The sequence below is a fragment of the Pteropus vampyrus genome, unplaced genomic scaffold, assembly GCF_000151845.1.
Source record: "Pteropus vampyrus isolate Shadow unplaced genomic scaffold, Pvam_2.0 Scaffold15, whole genome shotgun sequence".
Lineage (NCBI taxonomy): Eukaryota > Metazoa > Chordata > Mammalia > Chiroptera > Pteropodidae > Pteropus > Pteropus vampyrus.
The window spans coordinates 9,266,721-9,280,643 of NW_011888796.1; positions in this window are offsets into that span (position 1 = coordinate 9,266,721).

Sequence of the window (13,923 nt, forward strand, 5' to 3'; positions counted from 1 at the left end):
GGTAAATCGAAGCACCCTCAGAAACATTCTCTGCTAAGGAAAGGAACAATTTTGAGTTCTGTGGAGAAATTCTAAGGAAGCCGAATTAAAAATCATTACATAAGGAGATGGAGCCTTTTCATGTAACATATTTATCACATAGTTTTATCAAAAAAGAAAAAGACATTCTAAATGTTTACTAACGAAGTCTTCTGAAATAATTTCTTGCTCATTTTTAGTTGAGAAAGAACAAAAATTCTAGGCGATAAACCCGAGGTTTGAGATTACATAATAGAGAAGAAATGATTCTGGAACTGACAATGCACTTGAATTTCATGGCAACTTCACCTGCCAGGAGGAAGTCTGAGCATCCTCACAGATTCCTTTCCCCCTGTCCCTCCTTCCCTGCAGCCTCCAAGAACATCTGTCCAGGCAGCCTCAAGCTTCCGGTAGGGGCTGCTGTTGTCTAATACAAGGCCTATTGTTCTCACTAGAATTTGGTTATCGCTTTAGATCATTTCTAACCTTTGCCCTTTCCCAGGATTTAATCTGTTTAAATTGATATTGGTTATTTGCTCTTGAGTTTACTGTGAATTTAATCTTATGCTACTGTTTAATACATTAAAGTGCTATTTTGGTTGCTGCCACTGCACTGATTAGCATTAATTTTCTCCAGAATGTGTTCTGAATATCAGTGAGCTTGTTCAGAAGAATGAATGATAATTTTATTGTTTTAAAAAACAGTGAAATATTCGATTACTTTATAAAAATGCATGAAGTGAATTCTGATGAGATTTTTTTTCTGGAATCAAGCTACGACTTTCAAAGGAATTGAAACACTGGCCTTAATATACAAGTTTTGCCTTTAAAATTTTATTTAAAATTTTATTTTTCTGCTGGTAGAGTTGCAATATATTTGCATTTTTGAGCCTGAATAATTTTAATTCCATTTTTATTGTATAAACCCAAGAGGAGCATTTACTTTGTTTTCACTGATTAGTTATACAATTATTCTTTTCAGATACTACATGGACCATGAACCATAATATTATATTCCTTGCTAATACATTTTGGTAAAAGTATTTACATGAAAACACAATACATAAATGTAATGACTTTCTCAAATGAGTACATTGTTGCCACAAAGCAATCACTTTTATTTTAATACAAGTAAAATTCATTAAATTTTTCTCAATTAGCAAAGTGACTTTTCCAAATGAACTAGTGAAGGAAAAACATCGCCTGTTATATCCTAACCCAGATGATTTGCCTTTTATTACCAGATGCCTATTTAGGGAGGAGGGAGAAAAAAAAGAAAGTGCTTAATTTTAATAAACTTGATACAACACTGACTCTTAGGGGATTAGGTATGGTTCTGATACATTTAGTTTCTTTTTGGTTAGTTTCAAAGTAAAAGTTAGATTCCAAAGCAAAATCCTTTGAAGCAAAGATATTACCCTCAAGACTCTCGTGTTGAAAGGAAAGACTTGGAAACCCAAATGAACAAATCCTTTGAATTGCAAAACTTACTTTAAAAAATATTTATTTTTTCCTTTTCACTAAAATGTTTAAATCCCATCATAAATCTAATAACCAGATTATGTCATTTGACCCAGACAGTTGAGTTGAGCCTTGTTTCTGTAAGTACAAATGTAGATTTTAGGGGAAAAGTACAATTAACTTTGAATTTATGTAGTATGGATTTCAGACTAATTTAACTGCCCCTCTCTGAAGTAATTTTTTACTTCTAGTGTTATTCATTTTATGTGTAGAGTGAAAAACTCTCTCCCCCTTAAGATAGGTTAGAAAAAAATGACTAGTTACGTGCACATTCAGAGTATGAGATTTATAAAATCCATTTGGTATTCCTAATAAAAATGTGAAGACTAAGCAAGAATGTTAATTATTACTGATTCTAATTCTTGGACTATTTCTTTAGCATTCTTTAGATGAATTATAAAATGTTAGTTAAATAGTATTGTAAGGGTACAAGGTCAAGACTGAAAATTCCAATTTCTAGTATTGTTTTTCTAGAATAAGAGACAACTAGTATATTCTCTGTTTTGTAGGAAGCTGGAGTAAAGTGTTAGAACAAAGTTTACGTTAATCCCAAGGTAAGTTGTTAATATCTTCCTCTTTCCCTGACATCCCAAATAGCTTTTAAGTTGGCAGGGAAGTGGAGTCCTGAAGAAAAAAACATCACAATAGATTAAGGATATTTGACATTTTCTAATAAAAGGAACCAGGCTGATTATAGAGCCAAGGCAGAGAATATTCAAGATGAACCTGGAGCACCCTATAGTGCCAGAGAGTAAGGAAGTGCTCAAAAAAACAAAAACAAACACAAACAAACAAACAAACAAATGAGTCATCTTAAAGGAAATAAGAGCCAACCTAAAAGAACAACCAATGGACAAACGTGGAACAATTTAGGCAATAAAAGAAATGATAATGTTAGATTGTAATCCAAAGTATAAAATATATACTCAAAAACCCACAGTTGAACAAACAATTAATAAATAAATAGAGGTTAAGAAATAGATCTTTCATAAGGAAGAATTCCAAATAATTTATGCAGATACCACACCTCCTCAAAGAGGTTGAACTGAACTCCATCCCTTAAGTGTGGGCTGTGCTTAGTGACTTGCTTCTGAGGAGGAGTGTGTGAAAAGGGGAAATAAGTGACTTTACAAACACTACCTGGGACAGGTAATCAGGGTAAACATCATAGGGATAAGTCATATTGATAGCATGAATCCCTGATGTGATGTGAAAAGAATGATCTTCACCTCCGTGGTCTTCCTTCAGTATACCCATGACCCCAGTCTAACTATGATAATAACATCAGACAAAACCAAAATGAGGGACATTCTACAAAATACATAATCAATACTCCTCAACATGGCCAAAGTCATCAAAAACAAGGAGAATCTGAGAAATTTTTACAGACCAGAAGTGGTTAAGGAGACATGACTAAATATGTGATCCTGGAATATGATCCTGGAACAGGGAAAAATTAGTGAAACAGAATAAACCATGGGATTTACTTAATAGTAGAGTACTGATGTTGATTCCCTAGTTTTGACAAGTGGATCACTATAAGATGTTCACAATAGGGGAAACTGAGTGAGGTGTACACACAAGGGAATTCTCTGTACTATTTTGGCAACTTTTCTGTAAGTCAAAAGAATTCTAAAATAAAAAGTTTATTAAAAACAAAGAAAAGGTATGTAAGATTTTATTTCTGTTACATAGGTCTTGTTAGGTTTGGGGGAGATTGGGGATGGGTAAATAGGAAAATATGACCCCAAAACTAATCTTTTCTTCAAAAAGCATAAATTATTTGTGAAAAATGCTCTTGTCCCATACCCACAGCTTTTTGCCCTTCTGGATATTAGTGTTCATAATGGAAATTGGGTTTGAAGAAGTCTGTTTTGTATTAAGCTAAAGGTTTACTTGATAGATGTGTCCAATTGTGTGAAATATAGGCTAGAACTGTGATTCTACATAACTTAGATGGTATCTGATCACTTTTCTTGTATAGAGTTGAGCCAACTCCTCAAAACCAACCTGCATTTGCAAAATCCTTCTGATCAAAATGGATCCTGTAATACTACCTATCTATCTGCTTTAAAGAGTAAAGAAGCTCCCTATCCAATGATAGGAAAAGATACATTGTTTAGTAAAAAAAAAAAGAAAAAAGAAAAAGAAAGAAAGAAAGAAACAAGGAAGAGAACAATATGTCTAATATGATACATTTTGTCTTAAAACAGAGGAAAATGAGGCATGTTTTATAGATGCTTGTATATGCATGAAGAAAATCAGTTAGATTACATAAAAAATTTAAGAATGACTGTTAACCTATGGGGTGGAAACTGGGCATATGGGCCAATCTGGAGAGGAGGCTTTTGCTATATATCTTTTTCTTCAGGTATGATACAGACTTTTTGAAAACTTAAATTTAAAAATATATTCTATTTTTATCACAAGTCCATATCCAACTAACATAAGTTTGAAAAGAGTGATTTATTGGCTTATATACCTGAAGAGGCCAGTGGCAGGGCAGTTGGATAAATCAGAATTTTTTTGCTTTCATTCTATGTCTCTCTTAAGTCTCAGTTCTTCGGTGTTGGCTGCATTATCTCTTGCAGCAGATGGCTGCCCTCCAATGTTTAGGAAAACTGGCCACAAGATGCATGAGTCATAGCCTTGTATTATTCTGATAGCTTGCCAAAGGGGAAGAGAAAACACTTTTTCTTCTCTGACAGTGAATTGTCAAGAACTCTGGACCAACTTGAGTCGCATATCCTTCTTGATGTCTGAACTTTATTGTGGTCAGGAGGTAGAATGCTTTGATTGGCCAGGCCTAGGTCACATGGGGATGGTGAGGTTGCCCTCTCTTGTACTGCCTAGAAAGGGGAGGAATATTCCCCAAGCTAGGGACAATAAACACCTATCTATTTTAGAGCCAGATGTGCTTAAAACCAGAACAAACCTCAATTCCTGTGGCTCAGATCTTTATATCTATACTTTCTGCAGAACTCGGTGAACTGCAAGAAGCTAGAGACATGGAAAATGACCAAAGTTATATAAAAATACGTTCCCCATTTTTGTGGGCTTTGAAGTTGAAACTGGAATATGACACCTTTCTCTAAGACCCTACTTGATTAAAGTTGCTGCTACAAATTGGAAAACACTTCAAGCCCCTTCCCCTCACAAACTGTTTTTCCTTCTTGGTGTTAATAGTTTTTGAACTAAATTTAAATAATGAGTCGAAGGAAGATATTTACTGAAAAAATGAGTAATGCAAGAAGCTCAGATTTTAGAGATGCTGAATTAACCTCCACAAACCTGCCAAATTTTTAGAAGATTAAAACCTCAGCTAACCTCATTTAAAAGCCATAATACCCGATGACTGAAGGCGAAGGGTGTCCAGCTAGCAAGTTACCTAACTCATGTATCTTGCATCTTTTTCAGAACCTTGGGAGAACCCATCTGCTTCAAAAGACTGCAGTGCACTCAAATGCATAGCTGCACACTATGCATTGTGAGAGGAAGCAGGGTGAGCTAAGTCACTTGATACCCTTGAAATACCAGTTTGCTCATCTGTAAATAGAGATGATCAATTTGTTTTGCAAAATTATTGGGAGTTATATGAGTGCTCTCTTGCCGCTAAAAAAAATTGCCACAACCTTAGTGGCTTAAAACAACACAAATTTATTATCTACAGTTCTGGTGGCCAGAAGTCCAACATGTGTTGGCAGGGCTGCATTCTTTCTGGAGTCTCTAGAGGGATAATTCATTTTCATGCCTTTTCCAGCTTCTAGAGGCTGCCCACATGTCGCAGCTTGCAGGCCCATCACTCTGACTTCTACTTCCTTGGTCATAGCTTCTCTTCTGATGTCGACCCTCCTGCCCCACTCTAATGATCCTTGTGATTGCATTGGCCTACCCAGAGGATTCGTGATCATCTTCCCATATCAAGACCCTTAACTTAATCACATCTGAAAGTCGCTTTTGCTTTAGAAGGTAACATACGTATCGATTTTAGAGATTAGGACATGGATATTTTCGGAGGCCATTACTCTGCTTGCTACAGTAGTATAACATGAAATAATACCTGTGAAGTTCTTAGCGTTATGCTTGCCGCATAATAGATACTTGACCAATATCAATTTTCAGTTGATAAGTTTTAACAATTCAGACATTTAACTATACATCCTGTCCAGCCTTAAATTCTTAGATGTTCAATATCCTAATAGGGGTAGAATAGATAATGCTATGTTCTCAAACTTGCCAACCTTTTTTTTTTTTTTTTTTACATTCATGAGCTCTGTGTCCTGAACTTAGAAGACACTTTCTGTCTAAAATCAAAGGACAGTCCTTGGATGGAAGGAACTATTTTAAACATCAAAATAGTCAACATGCAAGTTCCCTTCAGTTACTTTTTAATGGAGATCAAATGTAATACATAGGTTGTGGAGAATTTTCAGAGAATGCATCTAAAGAAAGGAAAAGATTAAGGTTCCACAAACTTCAGTGAGAAAAATTAACACCCATGATACCAAAAGGGCTCAATCTTTGCAGTAATGAAGTTTAAATTTGGTATGATGGGCCATCCCTTATATGTGTTCTTTGTGGTTAATAATAGTCTTTGTTTAGTAGTCACTCTCCTAGGAGGGAATGCTAATGTAATACTCACTGAGTTTGCTGCTGCTGGCTGGGAATTATCAATAAGTCATAAATAAACTACCACCATATAAGAAAGACAATAAGATTATATATACTCCTACTACCTCCAATTACAGTAAGAGCAACAATTACAAGGTTGTACTCCTACAGCCACCCTAGGGAGAAAATGAGAGGAAAATGTTCCATTAGCTTAATGAAGAGAGCACAGCAGAGCCACAGTCAAATTTTCTCACTATTAGCACCTATGGTGTGCCCTAGCACACAAGGGAAGCTTGAGATGCTGGGTAACAATTAAACTTTCTGACAATTAGCCCCTACATGTATGTTCCCTGAACCCAAAGGAGACATTTCAAAGAATCATATTTACATTTTTCTCACTTTTTCCCTATGAAATTTGAGTGAGTCATTTGCTTGTGGAAATAGAGGGAGTCAGGACTGAAAGTTTATTTCACAGATGACTACAAAGTATTATTGGCAGGCTTTCTAGAGAGCATGCATCAACTGAATAGCACCTTCTGTAAAAGGAGGGGTTAAGAAAGATGAAAGCAGGGAAATAGTCACACCAACCTATTTAGGGAAAAGATGAACTGGATTAATGTGAGTAATTAGCTTTAGTGTATTTATGCTAGGAAGGAGACCACAAGAGAGAAAAAAAAAAAAAGATGTGAGGGCTCTCACTCCAACTGCCAAACAATGAGGTTTGCCTTCTGGAAGGCATTGTATGAGAGAGAAGAAATATCCCAAGATTGGCTGCCCTGTGCTCAGATTCTGATGCCACCACTTAACCTTGTTAAACTCCAATTTTCCTCTTCTGCAAGATGGAGGTACCAAACCTTCATGGGTTATTGAGAGGATTAAAGAGAAAATGCCCAGGGATTAATTGATGAATGGTAAGTACTTAACAAATGTTTGTTATTATTATCTATGCTCAGAATCAGCTTAGAACACTATGCATTTGTATGGTGTAAGTAAATATTTGTGTGATAATGAATACTCTCAAAATTTCATTCTGGAAACCAGAATTTAAATTTCACTTGGGTAGTAGAGAGTGAGTAGTCACTTAATTTCATCTTCAGTTAAGAAGTACAATTTCTATAATTTGAAGATGTCTGAATTGTTCTACAAATTATCTCTAAGTATATGGATAAATGTAGGCAAATAATGGGTCCCCCCAACCATTATTCAGAACACAAGGGGCTTTTGCTTGATCCAACTTCATCCAATGAAGCAAAATACTATTGATCTTGATCGCACCAGTCCATGACTACTATTGCTTCCCATTCCCACATGGAGTTGTTTTTGAAAAGTGGGTGCTCTACTGTCCAGTAGGCCATGCCTATGATGCAAGGAGGCCTTTGTGAGCCTGTCAAAGCAGTTCTTAGATAAAGGCCAACTCCTCTTCCTTGGAGCTCACTTTGACCAAAGATGCGGCTCTAGGTTGTGCCTCTTTCTGTGTTATACCCCATGTTCTCCAGGGTACCAGTCAACCTCGGTACCTCTGGATCAGGACTGGTCAATCTAGAACCCACTGGTCAACCCAAAACCCTCTCTCACCACCCTTCCCTGGAGTTTGCAATTCTAGGAACTGAGCAACTTCTCAGTTTAAACCTTCAAAACACCCTCAGAAGAGTTTCTTGTCTTGCAAATTTCCAACCTCTGACTTCTGGTAAATTACTGATAGATGGAAAAAAAAAAAAAGCAAGTCCAATACTAGATTATCTTATCTTATTGAGAAAGTATATTCCCCTAGGATACAGCGTTTCAAGCATTATTATCTTTAGTGTTTGTGGATTTTGCTAGCGTGTCATAAGTTAGTTTGCAACTGCAATTAGGCTTTATATGTTTTGTAATATTACCACAGTTGTTTTCAAATTATTTAGTTTGTATCAAGATATTGAGTTTGAGAGGTAGAAGTACTTCTCAATTGCACCTTCACTTGTCCTTGTGACACATTGTGACAAGCAAGGACCGGGTCACTTCTTTTTTCTGAATGATGTAGATGCTGCTTTTCACAGCACTTGCTGCTCTTTTCCTGATTACCAGCAGGCTCACTCTTATTCCCCCGCCTGCTGTTTCTGTGACCATTATGTTAAAAAAATTGTACCCACTTTCACCTCTAAAATTCTTCATTCTTCTTCCCTCCCTTCTTTTTCTTTTTTTTTTAAACTCCAAAGAATTTATCACTACCTGACAGACTACACCTTTTATTGTTGTGACTTTGTTAAATTAACATTTGTTAAGTAGAGCCCCAGGTGTAAGATGGTGAGCATGGTGAGTGGAAGATTCAACAAAACACAAGGAAAGTGAAATAGAGAAATTATTACTTATGGGTCCTGGAAGAGGTACATGGAATGCCTTGAGAGGCCATGAGGGAGATCAAGGCAGGGGGCAGGTAGTGAACAGCGGGGCCAGGGGCCCATGCCTTTATTAGGGTCCACCGGTAAAGTGCTTTGGGATTCCCAGGCCAAAGCCTGATTGGTCAATTCAAACCAAAAAGAGTGGGGTTTTGGAAGCTCCACGGGGGTCTTATCACAAGGGTCATTGAGAGTCATATCAATAATTTAGATTTACTGTGACTTTCTGGGCTGTTAGCTGAGGCATGCACTTGAGAGAGGGGCTAGCTGGCAGCTAACCACACAAAATGGATGCCACAGCAGCTATATTATGGAGCAGTTTCACGAAAATCTCAATATTTATTTTGTCTTTATTTTCTATCTCCCCTTACTATAGTATAAGTTCCACGAGAACAGGGAGTTTCATTTTGATTTTTTTTTTTTTGCTGAATCCCCAATCCCTAGATTAATGCCAAACATAATAGATGCTTAATAAATAGGTGTTGAATTAAAGAAGAATCTGTGTGTGAAATTTAGCAAAAAATTTTTTAGTGTGTATGATCTAACCAAGACAATTCTATAAGGGAAGGATTTTTCTACCTCTACAACTTCCCTTCTTAACCAGAAGCCCTGCATTGTCACCACCATCATTTTTTCCAATAGTTAATAATTTATCTCCTCTCTTTTCCAAAATTACATGGTTACAAATGATAAAATTTGGTTTATATAACATTTGATTTATATATACATACAATAGAAGCAAAGAAGGTGAAACAAACCTTGGAAATCATTCAACCACCTTGCCTTGTTCCTATTTTTTTTAAGGTGAGGATATTGACAATAAATAATGGAGCTGTGATTGCATAGCTACCAGCACTGCCTGAAACTGAAGATTTTTTGTTTTAGTTTTAAGATAGAAAAGTCTTGTGACTTTATAAAAAATTTTGAAAACTTGTCCTTATCAAGATAGCAACTCCCTTAAGTTTCCATGCCCTAATTCCCTGTTTGGAATCACAAGGTGATTGTTTGGGCTAAGTCACTCTAGCAGAGTGGGCCACATGAGTAGAATGAGTAAGGAGTCCTTGATGTGATATAATCTGAAAGGTAGTATGGAGGCTCTATAATCCAGAATACAGAACACTCCCAATGTCAGAAATTGCACCACTGGCCTTTGTGTCAAGCTTCATTCACTCTGCAATCTTATTTGAAAAGTAAATCCTCTGATGGTGGGACACAGAGGTTCTTAAAACTTCAGTGGAAACATAGCAACTTCAAAGTAATTCCCAAAATCTATGACCACAGGAGCACTGAGATTCTAGGACTGGGGAGGGAACAGAGTAGAAACTAGGATTGTGCTTGAAGATAAAGCAAAAATGCTGAGGGTCAACTTCTCACTTAAAGCCGCCTCTGAGTTTCCTCTCCAGTTAAATTGGTTAAAAAAAAAAAGGCCTTAATAGTATTAATAGTGGGATGGATGGAGAATTTACCATGTATAACAGCACTGGGATGCATTGACACGGTTATTTAAAAATTGTTAATTTTACTAATAGATAGCACCCTTGGATCTCCTAAGTGAATATTAATGAATATGTAAAATATTGATGAATATTGAGATTGATGAGGTACATCTCTGGGTATTTTCTGCCATTGATGTATCTGGCCCAAAACAAAGCAGGTTTTGTGGGTAGAGATGAAATTAGAGTATGCAGGGATATGTGGAGGGCAAGGTGGTCTGCCCCTGATATAGGCAATAAAGAGATACAGTTTCTGTAAAGAAGCTAAACAGGAATGAAACTGACCAAAAATTGGTCTGCTTTTTATTATTGTCATGTGCCAACAATTATAAATAATGTCAGCAATGAAACAATCCTCCCCCAAGCTACCAGTCTAAATTTGAAGCAATTACTATGGTTATTGTTGAGTCGAAGTAAAATATATGAAAGCTTCAAATTAGTACATTTTGATAACTTATCCTTTTGCACACCTTGCATCCTGCATGTAAGTTGGGGAATTCCCAGGGATACCGTTGGCCTGCGCATGTAGGCTCAGCTGCACTCATTCCTTTCCAGTGTGTTAACCATTGAGAATCGTTGAAGCTTGCTTTGAAGGTAATTTCTATCTCCAAAGTTCGTGGCACTACATAATCCTGTGTTTAAACAGTATGTTTGAAATTAGCAATTTAGCACAGTGATTTGAAAGATGAAGAAATAGAATTTGAATTACTTCAATTCGGCCATTCTGGGCAGTGTTTATTACAATAGTGAAACAGCATGCTAACTCAGAGGTGTAATGTTTTTGTTTAAGAAGTGTATATTTTATTTCAAACATCAAATCTTTTACTAAATTTGAATACTTATTTTTTATTGTTAATCATTTGTTTTAAACTAAAGCATAACTCAAGAAAATAGAATGTTCCAGCAGTGGTATAATTTAGTTGTCTAAATTGTACCTTTTGCAGATATTTTGGTTTATTAATATTTACTTATTGGTTACTGTAATGTTGTTATGAATTACTGTGACAGACTAATACGTAGTAATAAATTTGTCCCATTATCAAGATACATTAATGTAACTTTAAAGTATTAGAATACTATTGTTTATTTGCTCTGTAATAAGTATTTCATTTTGTGATTTTTATTGGCATGGTTATATGATATATAGGTATATATAGTGCATGTACCTATATATATGTATCTGTATATATACACATATATATATCTATATGTATATAGATACACACATACATGCACACATTTAGTAAAAGACAATATTCACTATGTGCACTTCTTTTCTGGACATCATTCTTAATCCTTTCATGATCATTATTGAAAATAATTTTATTATAATGGTGTTAAAAAATAGTCCACTCTTGGTGGCGAATACTCTAAGTGTGCCACCAAAGTGTACACTACTAGGATCTCTAGTAACTAATTGCAGTTTTGCCAACATACTTGTACTTTGGTTGATTTTTCTAGCGATTACTATGCCAGCAATGGGCTACATAAGAATAACTTGAGTTCCATCTTTAATTCTCAGCAAATAAGAATTCTTATTATTGTAATTATTTTGTCTTTACTGGTTAAATTAACATTCAGCTACTGGAGTTGCTGTGCAATATATGATATTATTTTACCTACTGTGTGTTCAAAGTAGCCTTACCACAGTAACAGCATGCTAGTATGAAAAGCCTTATAACAAATAAGTAAATACATGTCTTTTGTGGATTAAAAGGGGGTAATTATATCAGCCTTACCGAATTTGTGGGTGAATAGCTAAAAATAATAGAAGTAAAAATGTCAGGAAATATTTAACATTAAATACAAATAATCACAAGATTGTCATAAGTATGAGAATGCCCTTTAAAACACAAATTTTAGTTTTTCTTGATAGAATATCCAAATTAGAATATAAAAATACATGCACAAACACTCTTTTATTTGTCCTTCATTTTAAGCAGTTGCAGGCCTATATACTACAGGTACAATTGCTGTAATTTTCTTGTCAGAATAGATCTTTGCTATAAAGGACCCTCAAATTATCATTTTTATTTTAAAAATTTATCTTTATGCTTTATACAAACAGAACTCAAATAAATCCTGATATTAAAAATATTTTGGCTTCCTAGAAACATGTAGGATTATGCTGTATGATGTGTGCTTATTATTGAGGTTCACATGAAAACAAACACATCAGAAATTGCAGCCGAGCTTCCAAGTGTTCTCTTTGGTTAACCACACATTTACTCCACGACTCTGTTGTTGTGCCAAATCTTTCTGGGAATTCCTTTCTCTTTGTGAATGACTTCAAACTATGTGGCAGAGTCTTCCAAATGCTTGATTTCTTAAAATTGAGCCCATGAACATAAGATAGTTGATTGAGCTAGATAAAATGGTTTTTATTTAAAAAGAAGAGGCAATCATAAGGTTCATTTTTTCTTCTGTAGCTTCTCAATTAGCTTTGAAGGCTTTTACAAAGAAGAGTCCCTTAAATATTTTCTAGCCATGATGGTTTCACTGAGAATCATCTCTAGAGGAGACTAATTTGAAAGACAATACATATTTGAATACATGAATTGGTAGATTTGTTAATGAAGTTAGTTTTATTTTTATTTTTTTAAAAATAGTCAAATGGATTCTAATGGTTGTTGATGTAAAGCAATGGTTGGTAGCATAATTAAGTTAGCTGTGTTTGAGCAAGAATGAAATGCTTAAAGTTAGAAGTCACCAGGGAACTGTTTGACTCAATCAGTTTCAGGATCATATTAAATTTTCTCCAATCTTTTTCTCTTAAATTTTGCATAGAACATTATCAGTGGTGCATTATACATATAATTATTCTTAATCTTATTTCAAAAATGATTTGAGGAAACTAACAATGAAACATATAATAGTATAACATTAACAAAGGTCAATGTAATAAGATAGGGTAGTATAATAGGTTACGATAAGATAAAAAACAAATAAATTGAAGCAAAGGGAAAATAGAGAATGGTAAAATAAATACAATACAAAGAGAATAACCAAAAATGAATATGAAAAGCTCTGGAAAAGGTCAAATAAAGGTCAAAATTTTAACTCTCAGCTTTTAGTTCCCAAAGCAGAGAGGAAAATTATCCGTTACAAGAATATATATATGTGTGAGTTCATTTTGTCTGTGTATATATGTAAGGAGAAGCAGTGGGTCTAATTACCATAACTAGATGAAAAATCTAAATCTGAATTTGTCATTAATATGAACTTTTAATTTTTCCGTGTTGCAGTAAATGTGTGGATTTAATATTTTCCCCCTATTCTGCTAGCACATTACAAAAAACAATGGAATGTAAATAATTGTGACCTACTTCCAGTTCATAAGTCATTAAGAAAATAGAAACAGCCGACATCATTATTCGAGCGAGTGTCCAAGGAAATGAAGGCATAACGCCTACCTCCCATTCACTTTATATGTGCTATGTCATTTAATTTATACAGCGATCTTATGAAGTAAGATTTCTATTTTACAAATTAGGACCCTGGGCCCAAGGTTTACTTAAACAGAGGTAGCATTTGAACTGTGTCTGCCAAAACCACAGTATATTCTCCACTAACGACATTGCTTGTTAACCCCTCCAAGGGCTTTACTGAAGAACTGTCTTAAGTAGCATAATGAAGTTATCCCTATTTCAGACTCCCTAAGCACTGCTTTTTGATTTTCAAAAAGCAAAGAGCGATGCTTAGCGATGCACTCATTTGAGTTTCAACCCTTTTATTATCTATCTAGCATCTGAACTATTACTTACTCGATATTTTTCTTTATATGTATTCATTTTAAATTTAAATTTAAGGAGGAAATTCTGTCACTACATCATATTTAAAATATTAAACCAGTGTTTTTTTGCTAGAAATAAAATGAAGCATACAAATAACTATTAATAGATGTG